The sequence below is a fragment of the Siphateles boraxobius genome, unplaced genomic scaffold (genome assembly GCF_051911475.1).
Source record: "Siphateles boraxobius isolate OS27281-9 unplaced genomic scaffold, OSU_SipBor_1 119, whole genome shotgun sequence".
Taxonomy (NCBI): Eukaryota; Metazoa; Chordata; class Actinopteri; order Cypriniformes; family Leuciscidae; genus Siphateles; species Siphateles boraxobius.
In genome coordinates this window covers 3,536,079-3,542,078 of record NW_027508721.1, presented here as the reverse complement: position 1 = coordinate 3,542,078, position 6,000 = coordinate 3,536,079, and positions in this window count along the sequence as shown.

The following is a 6,000-nucleotide window of genomic DNA, read 5'->3' as shown; positions in this document are numbered from 1 at the left end:
GCTATTTTGCTGTTCTATAAAACAATTGCGCCACTGACCACAAAAAACCTAGTCTAAAGTCAGTGGCGCGTTGCGCGTACATTCAGATGCTATTTTAAGCGCGCATGCTTGGCCATAATACAGAGTGTGAACAACGTGCATACACTGTAGATGATTCTCTCATCTACACAGATGCATTTAACTTTTTGCAAATGATACATTATTATAAGGAAAAATAATAAAACACGAGGGAAATCATTGTTGTGTTCATGACGATGGGTAAAATAGGCATAAAGCTTACACATTTACCCAAATTATTATATGCATGTTTAACCGAAGCTAATTTGGGTGGGTTTGTCGCATCCCAAATGTCACTTCTCTTTCTTTTACGGCCATGACGAGAACATCGATCTCCTCGGCTGTGAACCGATTCTGAAGCGCGCCTGGTAAATGCGCCGTTATAATAGTATTGCGCCATGGAACAAGCGCACCTCGTTCATCATGCTCTTAAAGGGAATGTGATATAAAGCTCTTATTGGTTTGTTTCCCGTTACGCCCAAACCACACCTATGAATAATGAAGCTACTTCAGACCAACCCCTTTTAGATTTGCGCCAGGTGCAAGAGGCATTTATCCCGCCGGGAAAATAGCAACAGCGCCGGGATCCGCCCACAAAGTTACTTGCGCTTTGATCGTTAAAATAGGGCCCGGAGGCACCCTTGCTATAAAAGCTATAACAAAATATATTATATATAAAATATACATTTCTTTTTCTTTTTCAAATGGTAGCATTTACCTTGTTTGTTATTTTGGATAGATTGGAAATCCATTTACTAAATAATGTTAACTTGACTGACTGCTTCTTTTTACACTTTAACCCCTTCAGACCTGTGGCATGATGTAGGCCTAAATGTCCGTACACACAAAATGAGCATAGAAACGTCTCGGTTACATATGGTAACCCTCGTTCCCTGAAGGAGGGAACGGAGATGTAGGTCGTGACCGACCAATAGGAATCTCGTTAGAGAGGCAATCTACTTCGAGTGAAACTAAAACAAGCCAATACACATTGGCGTGCAATCATTTGCATCAGCTGCGTAACCTCGTTAGCGCAGGTATAAACAAGCAGCTGCTGGATTGCACTTCAGTTTTCACTGAGGAGCCAACCTGATAAGCTGGCCGTCCCGGCGGGAGACAGCAGAATGGCGACGGGACCTACGTCTCCGTTCCCTCCTTCAGGGAACGAGGGTTACCATATGTAACGAGACGTTCCCTATCAGTCACCGACCAATAGGGATCCCTACCAAAGCGCCACAGCTGCTGAACCCCATCCAGCGCCCTGAGCAAGCCCTCTACCCCTTCTTGCCTGGAAGGACGATAGGAGGAGGCTTACACAGAGTGTACCCGACAATGTTGTTCCGTGATAACCCATACAGTGAGACATTGGATAACACTGGGAAAGCATGCCCTCTCCGTTTAGGAAGGAGTTATGTGGAAAATACGTATGGACTAACCCGAGGTTGTACTGCATACGAAATAATGGATGACTTAGCCCAAGGGAAAGACACGGGCTTCCGATAGGAGTATCCGTGGAAAATATACACATATGGGATATCCGTAGGGTCACACATATGGAACCCAGCCCAGATCCGGCTCTCAAGGATTCAGCGGATAAAGGCCTGGCACTGGACGCTCCGCCATGTCCGGGCCGAGGGGTTTTTGGAGGACTCGACAGGTTTTTCATTCTGGAGAAATAAGGGTGCACGGTAGCGTGCAGCAAGCCGACAGAGCCGGGCCTCTCGGTGCTTCTACCCGTTTATGGTGAGAACACGGGAGGACCCCGGCTCTACATGTAGGCTATAAAATCTAGCGAACGTGTTAGGTGTCGCCCAGCCGGCAGCTCTACAGACATCTGTTAGCGATGGCCACGAGCCAGCGCCCAGGAGGATGCAATGCCTCTCGTGGAGTGTGCATGAAACCTGAGCGGGCAGGGCACGCCTTGAGCTTGGCAAGCCAAGGCGATGGCATCCACTATCCAGTGGGCCATCCACTGCTTGGAGACAGCCTTTCCCTTCTGCTGGCCTCCATAACAGACAAAGAGCTGGTTTGAGGTCCTGAGATTTTGAGTTCTGTCCACGTACAAATGCAGGGCGCGAAGGGGACAGAGCAAAGTCAGGGCTAGGTCTGCCTCCTCCAAGGCAGCGCTTGCAGGCTCACTACCTAGTCCCTAAAGGGAGTGGTGTAGGAACCTTGGCACATAGCCAGGCCGGGGTCTTAATACCACATCGCTGTCACCCGGCCCGAGCTCTAGGCACGATTCGTCGACCGAAAAAGCGTGCAGGTCTCCTACCCTCTTGATAGAGGCCAGTGCAACCAGTAGCAAAGTCTTCATGGAGAGAAGCTTTAAGTCTACTGATTGCAGAGGCTCAAAGGGAGCATCCTGAAATGCTCGAAGCACCAGGGTAAGGTCCCAAGAGGGTATGGCGGGGGGGTTGAGGAGGATTTAATCGTTTCGCCCCCCTAAGAAATCTGCTGACCAGGTTGTGCTTTCCAACTGTTTTGCCATCTATGTGGTCATGATAAGCTGAAATAGCTGCAGCATGAACTTTGAGGGTGGAGGGGGAGACAGCCTTCCCTCCAACCCATGCTGCAAGAAGGAAAGCACGGACCCTTTCGAACATCTTCGGGGGTCTTCTCGGCGAGAAGAACACCATTCGACGAACAGGTTCCACTTCAGGGCGTAAACACGTCTCGTGGATGGCGCCCGTGCTGAAGTGATGGTGTTAAATACCTCTGAGGGTAAGTCACCTAGAACCTCCGCATCCCGTTGACGGATCAGACATGGAGTTTCCAGAGGTCTGGATGCGGATGCCATAGGGTGCTCCGTCTCTGAGTCAGAGATCCTTCCTCAGGGGAATGGGCCAGGGAGGGATCGTCACAAGGAGCATGAGTTCTGGGAACCTTGTCCAGGTGGGCCAGTAAGGCGCCACCAGAAGGACCTTCTCCTCGTCCTCCCTGACTTTGCACAGTGTCTGCGCAAATAGGCTCACTGGGGGAAACGCATATTTGCGAAGGCCCCGGGGCCAGCTGTGTGCTAGTGCATCCATGCCGAGTGTTCCCTCAGTCAGGGAGTAAAACAGATGGCAAGCAAGTCTACCTGAGCCTCCCCGAACTCTCTCCAGATCAGCTGAACCACCTGGGGTTGGAGTCACCATTCTCCCGGAAGCACAGCTCGTGACTGCTCGTCGGCCACACTGTTGAGCTCGCCGGGGACATATATGGCTCGAATCGACCTCAGATGCTTCTGACTCCAGAGGAGGAGATGGCGGGCGAGTTGCGACATGCGACGGGAGTGTAGACCACCTTGCCGGTTGATGTACCAACTGTCGCAGTGTTGTCCGTACGGACCAGCACGTCCCTGCCCTGTAGCCGTCTTTTCAAGCGGGTCAGGGCGAGATGTACTGCTAGCAACTCGAGGCAGTTGATGTGCCAATGCAGTTGAGGGTCCGTCCAAACCCCTGACACTGCATGCCCGTTGTACGTGGCACCCCAGCCGGTGGCAGAGGCATCTGTGAATACCACAGCATGTCTGGACACCGTTCCAAGGGGACTCCTGCCCGCAGGAACGAGGGGTCTGACCACGGGCTGAAGGTCTGGCGGCACGCCGGTGTGATTGCCACCCGGTGAGTGCCATGATGCCACGCCCATCTCGGGACTCGGCCGTGAAGCCAGCGCTGAAGAGGTTTCATATGAAGCAGGCCTAGCGGGGCTACCGCTGCTGCTGCCATTTGCCCCAGGAGCCTCTGAAAGAATTTCATTGGGACCGCCGTCCTGCCTTTGAACGTGTTCAAGCAGTTCAGCACCGACTGAGCACACTGCTCTGTGAGGCGCGCTGTCTGTGCGACCGAATCCAACTCCATACAGAGAAAGAGATCCTCTGCACAGGGGAGAGTTTGCTCTTTTCCCAGTTGACCTGAAGACCCAGAAGCACGAGGTCCCTGTGTTCACAAAGCTGATCTCGAGAGTGTGCTAGTATGAGCCAGACGTCGAGATAGTTGAGGATGCGAACGCCCTGTTCTCTCATGGGAACAAGGGCTCCCTCCGTGACTTTAATGAAGACACGGGGGTACAGGGACAGCCCGAAGGGTAAGACCTTGTACTGATTTGCTCGACCCTCGAACGCAAAGCACAGGAACGGCCTGTGTCGAAGAAGAATCGAGACATGAAAGTACGCGTCCTTCAGGTCGATCGCTGCAAACCAATCTTGGGGACGGATGCATTCGAAAATGCGTTTCTGCGTGAGCATTTTGAACGGTAGCTGTGAAGGCTCCGATTCAAAACTCGCAGGTCCAAGATCGGTCGTAACCCACCACCTTTCTTGGGTGCAATGAAGTAAAGACTGAAGTGCCCTGACCTCACATCGGCTGGAGGGACCGGCTCTATCGCGTCCTTCGCCAATAGGACTGCGATCTCCGCACGCAAGACATGGGCATCAGCTGCTCTTACTGTAGTGGAGTGGAAGGCCCGAAACTGGGAGGGACTGAATTGGGAGGGTTTGAATGAATCAAACTGAATTGCATAGCCGAGCCTGATGGTTCGAATGAGCCAGCAAGACGGACTGGGGAGCGCTAAGCAGGCTCTCAGATGGTACGGTAGCGGGGTCTTTGTGCGCTAAGCAGCACTTACCTGGTTCCACGGGGCAGGAGGTGCAGGTGGCGGCTCGATGGCGTTCTCGGACCGCACTCTGCTGCCCACTGGAGATAGAAGAGGCGGATGAGAGTGGGGAAGATTCTGTCCTCCCACTGCTCTCCAGGCTCTCTTCGGACCCTAAGACGAAGGGAACCGCTCTATTAAACATTTGGGTACCACTGGTTTTGAGGCCAGCGGCGGAACAGAACAGTTTTCCACTCGGCGCCCTTCCGGGGGAAGGAGCGATGGGGTCACCGTCTCCTGGGATGGTGCTTCTCTTCTCTCTAGTAATTTGGCTCATAGTCTTAGAGACAAAACATGACAATCTGGGGCTCAGGTCAGGAAGCAGACAAACTGGCTAAACCGACCGTCTGCTAGCGGCCTCGCGTCACCAAGGTCAGATAAAACCCATCACATAGAGCCTCTTTCACCTAGATATCATCATATAGAGACTGTGTCTGTTCCCCGAATTTGGAAATCCAAAAAACGTCCAAACCGATCTAAGGTTAAAAATGTAATTGATATTCAACAAATAAAAAATAGATATAATATAGATGAGCAAACGATAAAGCTTGGATTGCTGAATATTCGATCCCTTACTTCAAAAGCGCTCATAGTTAATGATATGATTTCAGATTATAACCTAGATGTGCTGTGTATGACAGAAACCTGGCTAAAACCAGACGATTACATTACTTTAAATGAGTCCACCCCCATGATTACTGTTATAAACATGAACTTCGCCTGAAAGGCAAAGGGGGAGGTGTTGCTGTAATTTATAGTAATATTTTCAAAACCACTAAAAAATCTAGTTTTAAATATACTTCTTTTGAAGTGATGGTGCTTAATGTAAAAATATATAATGTAAACGATAAATCAAGTTTGAGAATTCTGCTGGCAACTGTATACAGGCCACCAGGGCACCATAAAGATTTTATCAAAGAATTTGCTGACTTTCTATCAGAATTAGTATTGACTGCAGATAACATCCTAATTGTTGGTGATTTTAATATACATGTAGATAATGGAAAGGATGCAATGGGATTGGCATTTAAAGACATTCTTAACTCTATTGGAATTAGACAACACGCGTCAGGACCTACTCATTGTCGTAATCATACTCTAGATCTAATATTATCACATGGAATCATTGTTGATGCTGTTGAAATTCTGCAGCAGAGCGATGACATCTCAGATCATTATCTAGTCTCATGTAAATTACATTTAGCCAAGGCTGCAAAGCCAACTCCGTGTTACAAGTATGTTAGACCTATCACTTCTGCCACTAAAGATTGCTTTATCAATAATCTTCCTCATCAGTTTCATCGTCTC